This window comes from Lissotriton vulgaris, chromosome 1_1 (genome assembly GCF_964263255.1).
Source record: "Lissotriton vulgaris chromosome 1_1, aLisVul1.2, whole genome shotgun sequence".
NCBI classification, from domain to species: domain Eukaryota; kingdom Metazoa; phylum Chordata; class Amphibia; order Caudata; family Salamandridae; genus Lissotriton; species Lissotriton vulgaris.
This window is the reverse complement of record NC_141685.1, coordinates 1,023,521,971-1,023,539,700: the sequence shown is the minus strand read 5'-3', so window position 1 is coordinate 1,023,539,700 and position 17,730 is coordinate 1,023,521,971. Positions and strand designations below refer to the sequence as shown.

Below are 17,730 nucleotides of genomic sequence, written 5' to 3'. Positions count from 1 at the left end.
TAGCCCATGACGAACGTTGGAGTGGCGTGGTTTTTCTTTCCAACATTGCTGTGGCGGCGGCTGCGATAATTTGGTGAAAGAGCCTCACTTGTGCATATATATATATATATATATATATATATATATATATATATATATATATATATATATATATATATATATATATATATATATATATATATATATATATATATATATATATATATATATATGCGCTCCAGCTCCACTTTAGAAGTGGGGCACTCTCGGGCGGGTGCGGATTTGCGGCTGTGGACTCCGCAATACATTCTCGCTCTGCTCCTTTGGTTACAAAAGAAGATTCCTCACATATATATAAATTTGTTAAGCAGACCTAAAAGAGGATTTATATATTTTAAAACACCACAGTTATTATGACATTTGTACAGAAAAATACATATATCTAAATACGAACATATAATCAAATTATAAATGTTTACATACACAGGGGTATGCTGTACATTAGTGTTTGAGTATGCTGGTCAGGTAGGAAAGAGGCCATTTTTGAGTAGTCTTCTGAAGGTAAAATAGTTATCTGTGGATCTTATGTTAGGGGGTAATGAATTTCATAGTTTTGCTGCTTGAATAGAGAAAGATCTACCACCTATGGTCTTTTTCTTAAATGATGGGGTTTATAGGCTAGATGCCTATCTTGAGCGGAGGTCCCTTTGTTGAAGGTTTTTGGTGATTTTATTCCTGATGAAAAGGGGTCCTGTTCCATGTATTGCTTTGTGGGTGATACAAAGCAGCTTGAAGTGGATCTTCTGGCAACCAGTAACCAATGTAGGACCCTCAAGGTAGGGGGGGGGTATTTATTTAGTAAGAATGATTTTATAAAAACAAATTTCTACAAGACTTTCACGAGATAGCCAAGTTGATGATAGACATAAATAAGTGCAGTATACAAGAGAGACATTCCAGAAAATTGCAAAGGACCACAATGATACACATTTAAAAAATTTCCCAAAAAATATCAACACTATAGACTATTAAATTGTTATGAAGACGTACGTATTTCTACTGAGAACAAACATGTTACTTTGAGTTCACAACTTCTTTTTGCCATAATGCTGGATCCGCTAACTACTAACAAAACAAACTTCAATTTTACATGAAGTAAAGAGTTACGCTGGCCTTCAGGATCTGGAATGACCAGTTTTGGTTCATGTAAAAAACCCAGAAATTAAAAGCTGATGTATACTTTTGGCTCAAAGTGTTCTGGATGTAGACTTGCCCAACAATTAACATTGCAAAAAAGTCATAAAGCACCTCTCATGGAAAAATGTTTTGAATTTGATTTGAAGCTTAATGTTCTTCTTTGAAACAACAGTTTCCAGAAAGGTGATATTAATGTTCAAATGTGAATCTCATGTTTGTAGCAAGGATATGCACTAATCATGGTTGTTAAGTAATGAAGATGTGTGCCCTTTTGGCTAATTTAAACCAGAATTTATTTTAAATCGATCTGAAGTAGACAGTTAAACTCAACTCAGACAATGTCTATGTAACTCTTTTGCCAGTATTCCACCACATTTGTTTTGTTCCAATGTGCTTCTGTCTAAGTGAAATTACCCCCCCCCCCCCTGCAAACAGGTCCTTTAAAGGATGTGTGTTCAGCGGGAACCAAGAGGTAAACCCCTACCCATGATTCTTGGACAGAAATCGAGGTTGTGCAATATAAGCGTTAGTAGTGATGGGCATGTAGTGACACCTCCTCTTGGACAGTAGTATTCCAGTGTATCAGTGTCATCTGAGTAGTATTTAAACACACAGTAGGCCACCTTGATCTGTACCTACAATGTGTTGCTGGTGGCGTTATCAAATCTATCATAGGGTGCAATTGGCTACCCCACTGAACTGGTCAGTGTGACTCCTCTCCCCCGTGCAGCTCCACTACTAAGTGCTGCCCTGAGAGACCTGTGCTCTCCGTTCTGCTGTAGGTTCAAGGCCCACCTCCACCCACATGCTCCTGTCTAGGCCTCATCCCTGGTTGGCCAGTGGGGGAGCACTCTGCTCATCTGCTGTTCCGCTTTTTTCTGTGCCCTCTTTCTCTTTTTTGCTCTCTCTTTTTCTCCTTTTGCCCCTCTTTCTCTTTTTGCTCCCTCCTAATTTTATGTTATCTCTATCCCTTTTTGCGCTCTCTTTTTCCTTTTTCCATTTTTGCACTCCCCACCACTGTTACCCTGCAGCTCCTACCCCTCCAGATTGTCCTTCCTGCTCCCGCCTCCCAGCTGACTGCCCTCCCCAACCCCTAATTAATGGAGGCTGCTCCGCGGCAAGAAGAACTAAACCTTTGACCTGGTTAGTTTGAATGCTCTCCCCTGCACAGCTCCACCACAAAGGGCTGCCCTGAAAGACCTGTGCTCTCTATTCTGCTGTAGGTTCGAGGCCCTCCTCCACCCGCAGGCTCCTGCCTGCGCCTCATCCCTGGTGGTCCTGTGGGAGAGCACTCTGCTGTTCCACTTTTTTCTGTGCCCTCCTTCTCTTTTTTGCTCTCTCTGTTTGCTCTCTCTTTTCCTCTTTTTGACCCCTTTCTCTTTTTGCTCCCTCTTTCTCTTTTTACCCCTCTTTCTCTTTTTTTTCTCCCTCTATCTCTTTTAGCTACCTCTCTCTCTTTTTGCTCTCTCATTTTCCATTTTCCATTTTCGTGCTCCATGCGCTCCCCGCCGCTGATGCCTCTGCAGCCCCTCCAGTGTGTCCTTCCCACTCCGTCCTCCCAGCTGACTGACCTCCCCCGACCCCTACTTAATGGTGCCCGCTGCACGGCAAGAAGAGCTAGACCACTGACCTGGTGAGTAAGACTGCTCTTCCCACGCGCAGCTCCACCGCTAAGTGCTTGCCTGAGAGACCTGTACTCTCCGTTCCGATGCATGTTCGAGGTCCTCCTCCACCTGCAGGGTCCTGCCTGTGCCTCATCCCTGGTGGTCCAGTGGGAGAGCACTCTGCTCTTCTGCTGTTCCACCTTTTCTCTGTGCCCTTTTTCTCTTTTTTGCTCTCTCTTTTCTCTTTTTGCTCTATTTTTCTCTTTTTACCCCTTTTTCTCTTTTTTGCTCCCTCTTTCTCTTTTTTCCCCTCTTTCTCTTTTTGCTCCTTCTTTCTCTTTTTGCTACCGCTCTTCTTTTGCTCCCTTGTTTTTCATTTTCACGCTCCCCGCCGCTACTGCCCTCACTGCCCCTCCTCCCTCCAGCGTGCCCTTCCCGCTCCCACCTCCCAGCTGACAGCCCTCCTCGCCCCCTACTAAATGGGGGCTGCTGCGCAGCCACGACACAGGCACGCCAAAGGCAAACCCATCTGTGCCCGTCCATGACCCGACCGTGACCAACATCAGGTATCATGGTCCTCCGACCCCCCTCTGCTATGACTCCAGCACCCTCCACGCTTTCCATCCCAGACACAGCAACAACAGCCAGCTTTCGACGTTGAGCAACACCCAAGGCCCGATCTCCTGCCGACACTGCCGGTGCACCGTCACCCACCTCCAGCGCCCAACAGCAGCCCATATGCCTACCAGATGTCATTGCAAATAAACCACTGAACTGCATCCTCCTCAACGTGCACTCCCTACACAAGCATGCCATAGAAATGTCGGACCTCCTCAACACCCTCATGCCAATGTCGCCTTCCTCACAGAAACCTGAACCAATCTGGACATCGCAACTGGATTTCCTCCACGGATACAAGATCCTAAGAATGACCGCCCCACCTGCCCAGGAGAAAGAATCGCCATCGTCTACAAAAAATCCCTCCGCATGACAACCACTGACCTGGACGACGCTACTACCCTTATGGAACATCTCCACTTCCAGATCCAGACCAACCCTAAAACGACTCTCTGTGGAACCCTCATCTAAAGGGCGCATGGCCCATGCGCTCCTTTCACTAACACCATCGCAGACTTCATTGCACCTCACCCTCTCGCCTCCACAGACTGCATACTACTCGGGCATAAACTTCCACCTGGACAACCACCACGACCCCAACAACACCGCCCTCCTAGAGAAACTCACCAACATAGGACTGAAGCAACTCATCACATCCTTCGCGCATACAGCGGGACACACACTCAACCCCATCTTCGAAGAAGGAAACAGCGTCTCCTACAGCCACGCTACAGAACTCCTCTGGACAGACCACCACCACCCCCGTAGAAACTGGAACAAAGTCACTGAACACCAGCTCACCTCCGCCCTCACCAGCACCCCACCACCGATGATGCCTGATGCCAACATCGCGGCACTCAACCTCTACAGCTGGATCATGAACTGCGCTAACACCCTCGCCCCCATTAGGAAAGCCACAGTGCGATGCATCAAGAAAGCAAGCTGGTTCACCCCTGCACTCCAGGAATCCAAGCGATCCTGCCGACGACTCGAAGAGACATGGAGGAACCACCACCACTTCATTAAAGCTACAAAAAAGAATTTCCTCCAAGACAGAATCCTCACCAACGCCCACAACTCCAAAGCACTCTTCCCCATCTTCAAGGAATTTGCCAAACCCGGCAGAGAAACAACAGATGACTCAGCACCTTCTTTCACCTCAAGATTAAGGCGATATACAACAACTTCGACACCCAAGATTTATGCACCGCCCCAGCTCCCACCCCAATGATGCCATCCAACAGACTGTGCTCACGTGAACCCCGCTCATGACAGAGGACACTTTAAAGACCATGAAGAGCATCAAATCTGGAGCACCCTCAGACCCCTGCCCACCCCGCATGTTTCACAAAACCACCACGGGCATCGCACCCGAGCAACGCTGGATGATCAACAGCTCCCTCGAAGCCGCCACATTCCCTGACAACTGGAAACACACCAAAGTCATCCCCTCCTGAAGAAACCCTCTGCAGACTCGAAGGACCTCAAGAACTTCAGGCCCCTTTCCCTGCTCATATTCTCAGCCAAAGTCATCAAAAAGACCATCAACACCCAGCTAGCAAACTTTATCAAAGACAACACCGTCCTGAACATCTCACAATCCAGATCGCGCAGCAAACACCGCACAGAGACTGCCCTACTCGCCGCCACCATCAACATCCGCTCACTCCTTGACCAGGGCCAAACAGCAGCCCTCCTCCTCCTGGACCCCTCAACTGCCTTCGACACCGGTTCCCACTGCACACTAGCCACAAGTCTACACAACGCCGGCATCTACGGAAAGTCCCTAGACTGGATATTTTTATTTCTCACAGGCAGAACTCAGAGAGTCTGACTTCCGCCTTTCCTCGCAGAACCAACCGAGACCAGCTGTGGAGTACCCCAGGGATCCTCCCTCAGCCCCACCCTCGCCCTCTTCAACATGGCCCTCCTCGCAACCTTCATCAGAAACCACGGGCTCAACATAGTCTCTTACGCCGACACCCAGCTCATCCTCTCTCTCACAAAAGATCCCAACATTACCAGGTCACAACTTCCAAGAAGGGATGAAAACCGTCCCCACCTGGAAGAAGAGGAGCTGCCTGAAACTCAGGTCAGAGAAAACAGAAGTCCTTATCCATGGCTTCACCCCATCCGCATGGGATGACACCTGGTGGACCCCCGCCCTCGAAAACCCCCCACCCCGACGGACCATGCATGAAACCTCTGCATCATACTAGACTCAGTGCTCATGATGAACCACCAGATCAACGCTGTATCCTTGTCATGCTTCAACACCCTCCACATATATCGAAAAACGCTCAGATGTATCCCTTCTGAATCCGGAATAACGGTCATGCATGCCCTCATCAGCAACACAGTGGACTACAGCAACACACTCTACGCCGGAATTAACAAGAAACTACTTCACAAGCTCCAGACCATCCAGAACGCTGCAGCCAGATTAGTCCTAGACATATCCTGCCACCACCACATCACTCAACACCTCCACGATCTCCACTTGCTCCCCATCAAAAGAAGAATAACATTCAAGCCCCTCACCCACACTTACAAGACCCTCCACAACATCGGACCAACATATCTTAACAACCTCCCCTCCTTCCACGCACCCAAGAGACACCTCTGATCAGCCGACCTCTCACTGACCACCATCCCACTCATCTACAAGGCCAGAATGGGAGGAAAGTCCTTCTCTTACCTCGCAGCCAAAACCTGGAACGACCTCCCCCTTCCGCCTCCGGCAAACACCCACACTTCACCAGTTCAGGAAAGGCCTCAAGACCTGGCTCTGCGGATGACCCCAGCACACTACGGAGCCGCCCCCCCCGCCCCCTTTTTAGCACATTGCGACCCTTGCAAATGAGTAGCTGCTCTTTTCAAAACTGTGATTGATTGTTTGATTGATAACTTGCAAACAGACAGGAAGTGTAGCGTCTCAAACATACATACGAATCTGGTGTATCTGAAAAACAGTGAGTAATTATGTGAGAATTAACTGTTTGGAATGGATAAAGAAGACCGCTAAGGAGGTAACAATAGTCTAGGATTCGCAAGACCAGAACCGGAGGAAGATCCTTCTCCTACCTCACAGTCAAGAACCTGGAACACTCTCCCCTCCACTTCAGGCAATCCACGTCACTGACAAGTTTCAGGAAGGATCTCAAGACCTGGCTCTTCGACTCAATCTCCACGCCTAGATGGATCAGCTGCCCCCACCCCCTCAGCACCTTGAGAACCTCACGGATAAATAGCTGCTCTTTACAAACTACTGATTGACTGATTTATTAAATGCTGAAAAGACAGAGACGGTAGTTCGATCTCAGGCATGTTGATCAAGAGTAAAGGCAGACACCTTAGAAGAATGATGTCAATTTAAAAATAAATGAAAACTAAGGGTGAGCGCAAAATCTGTTCCGCTCGTGGATTTCGCAGATTTTCAGTAAATCCGCGAACTCCCGCGAATTTACTGAAAATCTGCGAAATCCGCGAGTGGTGGATTTGGGGGGCAAAAGTTCAAGCCTGTTGAACTTGTAACTATTTTAGGATGGCGCCGGCAAGCTGCCAGCGCCATCCTAAAATAGTTACTAAGTTAGCTTCAACAGGAAGCACTAATAGATAAAATAAAGCAGGTGCTCAAGCACCTGCTTTATTTTATCTATTAGTGCTTCCTGTTGAAGCTAACTTAGTAACTATTTTAGGATGGCGCTGGCAGCTTGCCGGCTCCATCCTAAAATAGTTACAGGATGATGGGCACTGGCAGGCAGCTCATTCAAGGGACCCCTGCGCTCTTCGGTGTGATGGCAAAGTTAATCAGCCCCCCAAAAATGTGAGTTTTGTCGAGGCTGGGCAGGTGTGCGTTCTCCCCATATCTATCGTCGAAAATTAGCTTTGATGCTTGATGGAGGCCTTTGCATTATTGACTTTCACAAGCTCAATCCCTGTGCAGTTCCTGTGGCCACAAGCTTCTCTGATCCGTGCCTGTCCTTTTATGCACACAAGAGGCATGTGAACTCGCATACAAGACTCGCCTGTTTGGCCCTGCCCCTCACACTAGCGATGTGCACCGTTTTCCCACCCTTTACCCACTATGAAGGACAGCTCACTTGAGGGACCCCGGTGCTCTTCGGTATGATGGCAAAGTTAATCAGCCCCCCCAAAAATGTGAGTTTTGTCGAGGCTGGGCAGGTGTGCGTTCTCCCCATATCAATCCCTGTGCAGTTCCTGTGACCACAAGCTTTTCTGATCCGTGCCTGTCCTTTTATGCACACAAGAGGCATGTGAACTCGCATATAAGCCTCGCCCGTTTGGCCCTGCCCCTCACACTAGTGATGTGCACTGTTTTCCCGCCCTTTACCCACTATGATCCGCAAAATCCACGAATCCGCAAATTCGCGGATTTTGCGGATCAGCGAATCCGCAAATCCGCAAATTCGCGGATCGTGGTTCCGCGAAATCCGCCCATGCCTAAATTGAAAACTTAAATCACCAGAAGGGTTGATTTGGCATTGCTAACCCTCAAGTAACAATTGTATGAACCAAGCAATATAATGGGAGCACAACTCATTAAATGAGAGAAAAATGAAAAAGGTTATTTCCAGAATATGTTACCTACTACATAGCAGTCAGCGAGTTTATTTGGGTTTTGAAACCATAGGTGGCCTTACTGAGCTCAAAAAAGAAGCAGATTAATATGGGGTATTTCTTTAACTTAGCTCCCCCGCTATTCGTCCTGCCAAAGCTTCGAATCAGTTAGCCTTAATGACCATCCTTCATGGGCTATGCACCATTAAACATCTTCCTAACAACAGATTTTGCTCCATGAAGTATTTTAGGCGAAGCTAACCCCTTTTTTGGCTAGGTTCACTCGGCGTTGTAGCGGTGCACATGCCACCCAGTCTTGGTTTGATGCCCATTGTAAAAAAACTAAGAACACTTTTGGCTTTTATGAAGGGAAACAATATCATTAATACCATTAAATAGCACACAAACTTCAAAGCTGTATTAAAAAAAAATTGGAAAGCAGCTTAGATGTCAGATTTATGGAGTCAACTAGCGTATTGTGATGTGTATTGAAAAGAATAAACTATGGTCCTATTGTCAGGTGGGCTTTAGAAACGTATCAGAGCAGTTAATCAAGTGTTTAAGTTTAGCCTGCTAATTTGATAATTCATTGCCTGAAAGAGAGCATCTGTGGGGGATAGTCTCAAGAACGTGTGATAAGTACAGCAAAATTAGCTTAACGCAACTCTTCACATCACGGTCTATCGCTGAAAAATAACGCTGTGTTAACTTAGTATTCACAACATGGCGTGACCATGAGATAGGCCCACGATAACGCATCAAATGTCCGCATATAGTCAACGCGACGCCACAAAAATGCGAAACACGAATGCAAAACAAGTTGCGATGAGGCCAATCGCGATACAAAAATCAGCAAAAACCAGTGACAGGCCTATAATTCCCACGTGTCATGTGGGAAAAAGCACTGTAAAAGCGACAAAAAAACACACCAAAACCAAATCAAACTGCGTAGCACCATGGATAAACCAGGACGAAGTGAAGAGGCCAACACAAACCCCACAAGCCCCACAGACCACCAGGAAGGAACTTCAGGGTCGGAGAAGGCCAAGGAGAGGATGAAGATGGGGTGCAATATGCAGGAAAACAAGATCAGCGTCACGGAGGTGACAGAACTCTACCATCAACTGAACGTCAATTAGACAAATGTAAATGCAGTCTGATTGTCGAGGAGGGCAATGTAGGAGGCCAAGAGGCGCTGGCATGATGTGAAAAGCCAAGCCAAGCACAAACCCACTGCCAACAGGAAGGCAGCAATGGCGACAGGAGGTGGGAGTCCTGCGCCTCAGGGGGAGTTGGAGGAAATGGAGGCCACAGTCATCAATGTGGAGACTTGCCAGGAGTTGGGAGTACAGACAAAGCTCGATAGGACCTGACACAACATCAACTGGATGAGTAACGACCAAGGACTGGGGAGATGGGGGGAGGTGGGCACAATAGCAAACATGCACAATGATGTGTAGCACACTGCACACCCACAATTACCCAGGAACATGTCCATGATCCCCGTGGGACACTGCAGCAAACACACATAGCAACAACAGCACATCCGACGACAATGTGTTACAAATTGCAACACCGACAATGCAGAACAGAGGACATAACTGGGTTCGCATATGCACAGAAACAGGCCAATCACATCCAACATAGCAGGAAACTGTGAGATGGAAATGAACGTGTACAACCTCACATTCGTCATGCAGTCCAAAAGTACACTGTCCTGCATCAAATATGCATCACCTCCCAAACAGTCATAATGTACCTTGTCATACAGTCTGCATGTAAACAAGAACAATTCGCCAACATACATGTCAACACAATGTCAACATGCATCTCCCCTTCACATAGCAGAGGGACAAAAACACCTCCAGCAGAGCAGAGCAAACAACTCATCAGTGGTGCTGGAGAGGACCACCACACCTTTGACACCGACGCCCGACAACAGCGCATGGACATCTTTGGCAACACACCCCCAGGAGCAGGGCAGCCAAGAGGAGACCCCAGCCGCTGCACAGACCACACAGCAGGAAGCACCCACCACCATGGCTGGCTCCCAACACTTTACCGGGGCACACATTGCATTCCAATGCCAGGTGTTAGAATGCCAAAAGGAGGTGGCTTAACAGGTGCGGGTGTGGTCAGAGCTCATGGAAGCCGAACTACATCACATACGTGGGTATCTAAGTCCCATCAGGGACCACCTACACCCCACAAAGTAGACCCACACAGCGACAGAGACACATGCACATTGCCTCTACAGAAACACGCCCAGAGCCCCGCAATTAGCATTCACACACCCATGCTGGACCTCCATACGACGGCCCAGTCCATTCCTCTTATGTAGTGAGTGGGTGAAGACAAAGCTACATCTCCAAGGTCTTACCCGCTGCCTGCGGGGACATGTTTGCGTCTGCTGTCCACAGCACAATGTAATATTGTAGGGCCCGGGCCCTCATGCATACATTATGACCACATGGACAGCACAGCTAGTTTGTTCAACTGCCTACGGGCACGTGCACCCGGCCCCTTTATTGGCAGGGTCACATGTACAGTGACGCCTGTGCTGGATGTGTGTTGGGTGAGTGTAAGCCAGCCCTCACGGAGTGGTTGGTGCTGGCAACAACTTGAACAGTGAACACCATTAAAAATGAAACAGAAAACACAAGCATCAGAGACAACTGCGGAGCATCATGGTGGTAGCCGGAGCAAGTACAGAGGTCACCCAATATGCAAACAGAAGTGTCCATGAGTTGCAGTGCACTGAGTTTGGGGCACTAGAACTTAGCGTGCTCATGTGAACAAATTCTCTAGGATTCTGTCCTTTCGGGATGTTCCTGATGCAGCTTCACTGGGGTGTGTTACACCTGCATCATCTTCCTTACCATTGTCCCAGGTCTCCCACACTGCCTGTTTCGACTCTGGCAGTTGGCGTTTGGAGGTGGTCCTGGCGGTGGTGGCATGTGCCTCCTGCAGTGATGCGACGTCCGGGCCGGTCAGGACTCAATTTGATGTGTGAGCACTGGTGGACGCAGTTGAGGCCGGAGGCAGCGGACAGCGCAGGGTCACATACAAATGGCGTTGATGACCCAAGGCCATTGTCTCACAGGCCATCCAATGTCTCAGCTGCACAGAGTTAGTGGCCCAGGATGCACTGTGGCTGGCACAGGCACACTGCCCAACACGGGATGGTGACTTGGGGTGCAGTGAGATAGGGCCACTCAAGGTAAGCTGTTCCTCATCGATGTCCAAGGTGAATGTGGAAGTGGGTTGCAGGGGACAGTAGAAGGTGTCCTCCAGGGCATGATGCAGAGGGTAGAAGCAGTCCGGAAGCGGCAAATGGAGGATTGGAATGCCACTTCCTCGTTTTTGCCACCAAGTCAGTATCACCAAAGTTCAAACAGAAAGTGTCCATGGATGTCGGGGAACAGACGTAGTGGCACCGGAGCTGAAAGGGGATGCAGTCTGCGATGAGGCCTGTACAATGATATTAAATCTGCCATAAATAAATCAAGATTGAGTTCTGAAAGTGTCACCTACTCGAGCGCAGTATATGCCGAAGGCAGCGGTCAGCAGGCGCCCACAAGCACGTAGCGGATTTACCCGGTGACAAGACGTGTTATTTTATGGCGACCATCTCTCAATGTGCTTATGCTTCTAGATCTGGTTGCCCTCTGATGATGTTTGCCACACTGTGTGAAAATGTATTAAATTGACCCTGATACATTGCTGCCTTGGAAAAATACAAATAGCCTTGAGAAAGCCCTGGCCTCACTCGCCACATAGGGTGAAACATGTGTTGGCTGTTCTCTCCTGTTCTCCTTAAACAAATTTCTACAATGAATAAATGATAAATGAGTGAAAATGGATGAAATAAAGTGAAAAACAAATAAAAAGAACTACGTTCACTCGACCAAACTTGTACTGTGCTATCTTCAAGAAAACCAAAAAGAATAAAATACCCATTGATGGGGTGAACATAAACAATTGGAAAGGAGGAATACATGCTCACAACTTTCTTCTTGCCCACAAGCACGTGTCATCGGCTTGCAATGCACAGAGTTAGTGAAACCAGGGCAGTTGCTGGCAGTGCTCGATCACCCCCGTAACAATTATTCTTTTTTCCTTCTGACTGAAACACATCTTCCTCTGACACCTCTACTTGCATGCAATGATATGAACTCTGCCATGATGAAATCAAGACTAAGTTCCAAATGTGCGACCTACTCGAGCGCAGTGTGGGCCGATGGCAGTAGTCCGCTAGGGCCCACAGACACTTGTGGTTGGAATGCTATATACAGACTTGATGGCACCACATCGAAGGGGGTATAGTGACATAAAATCAGCCGTAAATATGAACTCTGCCATTGTGTAATCAAGACTCAGTTCCAAATGTGTGACCTACTTGACCGCTGTGTATGCCGGTGGAGTACGTCAATGAGAAAGGAGGACTTCAGGTCTTGCTCGGGGAGGCCGTGATGGTCTGACCAGGCTGCCAAGGTCATGGGACTCGGGCTTGGAGGTGCCTCGGCACTTGGTGGGCCCTCTTTGACACACGCTGGTGTCAGCAGGTGAGCAGCGAGGCCTGAGTGCGCAAGGACGGGCAGGACGGGTTCGGGAAACAGCAGGCGCACAGGATCGCAGGCAACTCCGCTCAGGACGATGGCAATGGCCTCGTGACGGGATCGCCTTATCGCATGTTTTGTGTTCTTATCGCTGATCTGGCAGGTCGTTGAGAATTTTGTGGAGTGGTGTTGTCGCAGGTTTTGGCACGGGAACACCTACTCTGCATCTCGTTAGCATTAGTTGCCGGGGTCATCTGTGGCAATGTTTTTTGCGACTGCTATCACAGGGAAACTGGTGATATGGGCTGTTGGCATCAGCTTGTGAATGGGGTGATAAATGTATCGCAGGTTTGGCTGCGATAAAGTGCCGAAAACTCGGGGATGGATCCTTGAGAATATGCCTGAGTGTTTGTTTGTGTTTTTTTTTCACCGAAAATCTGCATTCCTCAACATTCCACAACATCGCTCATAATCAGGGCAGGACTTGGAACAGCAACCAGCCCTGGCAGATTGCTGCTCAACCGTCCCTGGGAGCGGGAGGTGCTAGTAAAAAGCACCACTCCTGCTTTTGTTACAGAGGTGCCGATACTGCAACTCAGCTCACAGTCCTGCTTGTAATCGTTTATTGGCTGCTATATCTAGCCGTCAAATCCTTAAAGATTTGTTATCTGTTTTGATTTGGCTACACTACAGTTTTGTAAGAGTTGGGAACGTGGTGACACAATAAGGACTTTCTAATGTAAGTTGAGGTGTTTGCCGAGCTTGTGTCTTGGCATCCTACTCTGTTTACATTATGTATTAATCGGGTAGTAAATTGGCTCAGCAAACAATCTCTCCGCTCTGTTATTCCTTGATAGCACTTTACTAGTTTCATGACAGCCAGTGGGTGCACAAAACGCATTAGGTTTTTTTGAGTTTTCTGGAACAATGACGGCTTGAAATTTCATACAAAACCCTGCTTATTTCAAGATTTTATTTTCAAAAATTTCTGAACTTGGTGACACAATAAGGACTTTTTAATGTAAGTTGAGGTGTTTGCCGAGCTTGTGTCTTGGCATCCTACTCTGTTTACATTATGTATTAATCGGGTAGTAAATTGGCTCAGCAAACAATCTCTTCACTCTATTATTCCTTGATAGCACTTTACTAGTGTCAAGACATCCAGTGGGTGCACAAAACGCATTAGGTCATTTTGAGTTTTATTGCAACAATGGCGGCTTGAAATTTCATACTGTTATTTATATAAAAAACCAGCTTATTTCAAGATTTTATTTTCAAAAACTTTTGAACTTGGTTAATTTTACATTTTACTGCCTTGAATCTTCATTTTAAGAGTTTTTAATTGACACACCAACGGGAAATATCATTTCTGCCCTTACTTTTGGAAATTTTGAAGTGAGGAAACATTGTAAGCTTATCATACCTTTCTTTAGCAGCTGGCACAACCAATGCAATACAGACAAGGGGGTGATTCGGTTTTTCCAATCCTTCCAAATTGTTTTACTAGGGTCGAGTCAAAAACTGCTTGTTGGGCCCCACTTCTTCCCTTCATGGCAGATAGCACAAGCACCTGCTTCTAATTATAAAACCAGCATTGGCGAAGCTGATAGTTTCCACATTTGATAGCACTTGGCTTTGGAAATAATTTTTTACCAATGCTGTATAGCATCCCTGATGCTGTGCAGCAGGGCCGGCTTTAGCACTGGCGGCGCCCAGTGCGACAATGTTTGTTGGCGCCCCATCCCCGGGAGAGGTGGTGACCACCTCCACCAAGAATTCCCTCGTCACCACCTTTTAACAGTTCCCCTCACGTCTCCATGACTGCTTTCTTTCAGATGCAATTAATTCGTTATATAGGGCCACTCATACCAGTATATGGTGTCGGAGCACTTTGCATCACACACACATTGCACAGAGACAATGATACGTGTGTAAATCAGTGTATAGGAAATGTTGCATATTCCATAGGACTACAAGGTACAAGAGTGACATGTCAGCCAAACCGGCTGGCAGTATAGTTTAAGAGTACTTGGTCTGGAGAAGGACAAACTCAGAATTGAAAACGGAACACCATAGTTGGGGATTCTCTTTAATAAGAACAACGGTGGCTCCTCCGCTAAGCCAGAGGAGCGTCACCCTACAGGAAAAATAAAAGGATAATAACACCATGTTTTTAGCATTTGTTTTCAGTACTGGCTCTGTTTAGGTGCGTGGCGGTGCAGGGCTGGGTTGCCCACAGAGCAGGGGGAGGAGTGGTGAGCACTTTCTAAGTTTGCATGACGGTTTGGCTGGCCGTCTTGGGCAGGCCTTACAGTCATGCTCACTTAGCATGTTCTCCACCCAGCTGTATTGCACAGCCTGGGTGGAGAACATGCACAGGGTCTCAATCTCTGGCTGAGCACCAAACCACAGCGCTCAAACCAATCACTAAACTACAGTCATGCTGGTGACAGCAGCATTGTGATTGGCTATGGGGAGTCTGGGAGCCTGTGTGCTACCTGTTTCCTGCGTCGGACGGAGGAGATATGGCGGCTGGCAGGTGAGTGGATTTTTTTCTTTTTCTTTTTGTTAACCCCCCCTGCTGCACCACTACTGCCTGTAGACCACTATTGAATAATAAGAATCTATTTCTACCCAAATTAAAAAAATTTGCAACATTAATCTGTGCTCCGATCCATACTTTGGAGTGGTGTGGCTCACTAGTTAGAGGCGGCAGACCCGGGAGCAGAAGTCGGCCGGGACCAGGGTTCAATTCCCGACGCGGCAAGGTCGTGGACTTGGGTCAGCGGACTCGATAATTCTCGCTTCGGTGCCTACTCTAATCTGGGGTCTCACTCGGCAACTCTGGGCATTAGCTTGCCTAATCTCCACAACGCCCCCCCCCCCCAACGCCGGGGATGCCTGGCTCCACCCTGGGGACTCCCAGCAGGGACCATCCCACAGGGAAAGCCAGGACGGGTTCCCCAGCGTTGCACAGCGCCAGGAAACCTCCGGGTAGCAGCGCGCTTTACAAGTGCAAACATAATAAACATAATAATAATAATACTTTGCATTGGGCTTGCAGTTCTTTGATGGCAGTTAATAATTCACTTTTCTATATTAGGATTTTAACTTATACACTGCAAGTAACAAAAGATGGGCCATATTATCAAGAAAGGGTCTTACATTATCGCCACTTTTATCGACAGGAAACTGCTGATAAAGCGGCGATAATGGGCTTGATAATATGCTCTATGGAATTCCAATCGAAGCCCATGTTAGATGTGAAGACATGTAACATGGGCTTCGATTGGAATTCATAGAGCATATTATCAAGCCCATTACCGCCGCTTTATCGGCAGTTTCCTGCCGATAAAAGCAGCGATAATATAAGGCCCTATCTTGATAATATGCCCCGAGGTCTTAAAGAAAAGCAGTAACCCACTGACCTATTTACATTATAAGTTCTTTTGGATCTTCATGGTACACGTTCTTTGCAGCAGGCATATTCATGCCTCTGTTCTATTTGGTGATGAGTCACGACTAAACAATACTCCTAGCTCTCTCCAGGAAGAACATTAATCGCCGGAGTTATCCTTACATTTTTATTGTTGGCTTGAAATTACTGGAGTCCATGAAGGTGGAAGCAGGCGCTTTTAAAACTGAAATTAACTTGCAAACAGGGCGCACCTGAAGCCAGCACGTTGGCACTGGTCACACCGCCCTAGAGCTGGCCCTGCTGTGCAGCATGGCTAACATAAACAAGCATTGGAAATGCAATAGATCTCGCAATAGAAAAGTTTGAGTTTTTGGTGTGGTAAATTTAAATATTATTTACAAGTTTTTTATGTTGTGCAAATTATAAAAGTTTTTTTTGTTATTATAAATGCCAATAGTTATACAATTATCAAATGTTACATCTATAGCATTAGTAAAGGTACAGGTTTAGTTTTTCACTGTCGACCATGTATTGATCTGACAAATCACAATGTTAAAAAAATTAATAGCTTTGTTATTTACAATGCCAATAGTTTTATCTTTCGCAAATGTGACACCTATTGTAACACAATATGTGTTGTAGCACTGAGTGGTATTTGGAGTGTATGTTGCATTGAGCGTAGTGTAATTATGTGGTGTGTAATTATGTGGCACTGAGTGGGATTTGGAGTGTATGTTGCATTCAGTGCTGTGTAAATATGTGGCGTATAATTATGTGGCACTAAGTGGGATTTGGAGTATGTTGCATTGAGTTTAGTGTAATTATGTGGTGTGTAATTATGTGGCACTGAGTGGGATTTGGAGTGTATGTTGTAGTCAATAGAGTGTAATTTTGTGGCGTGTAATGTGGCACTGAGTGGCATTTGGAGTGTATGTTGCATTGAGCGCAGTGTAATTATGTGGTGTGTAATTCTATGGCACTGAGTGGTATTTGTAGTGTATGTTGCATTGAGCGTAGTGTAATTATGTGGCGTGTAATTATGTGGCACTAAGTGGTATTTGGAGTGTATGTTGCATTGAGTGCAGTGTAATTATGTGGCGTGTAATTATGTGCCACTCAGTGGGATTTGGAGTGTATGTTGCATTGAGTGCAGTGTAATTATGTGGTGTGAAATTATATGGCACTGAGTGGTATTTGGAGTATAAGTTGCATTGACTGCTGTGTAATTATGTGGGGTGTAATTATGTGGCACTGAGTGGTATTTGGAGTGTATGTTGCATTGAGTAGAGTGTAATTATGTTGCGTGTAATTATGTGGCACTGAGTGGTATTATGAGGAGTGTATGTTGTATTCAGTAGAGTTTAATTGTGTGGCTTGTAATTATGTGGCACTTAGTGGTATTTTGTGGAGTGTGTTGCATTCAGTCAAGTGTAATTATGTGGTGTGTAATTATGTGGCACTGAGTGGTATTTGGAGTGTATGTTGCATTGAGTGCAGTGTTATTATGTGACGTGTAATTATGTGGCACTGAGTGGTATTTGGAGCGTATGTTGCATTGAGTGCAGTGTAATAATGTGGTGTTTAACTATGTGGAACTGAGTGGTATTTGGAGTGTATGTTGCATTGAGTAGAGCGTAATTATGTTGCGTGTAATTATGTGGCACTGAGTGGTATTATGAGGAGTGTATGTTGTATTCAGTAGAGTTTAATTGTGTGGCTTGTAATTATGTGGCACTGAGTGGTATTGTGTGGAGTGTGTTGCATTCGGTCGAGT

General features: G+C 46.6%; 1 protein-coding gene across 1 annotated transcript in view; it reads right to left on the bottom strand.

The window, feature by feature from the left end:
* LOC147748443 (beta-1,3-galactosyltransferase 2-like) overlaps positions 1-17,730 on the bottom strand; it is a 408,475-nt gene that overhangs the window by 311,343 nt on the left and 79,402 nt on the right. The window lies entirely within an intron of this gene.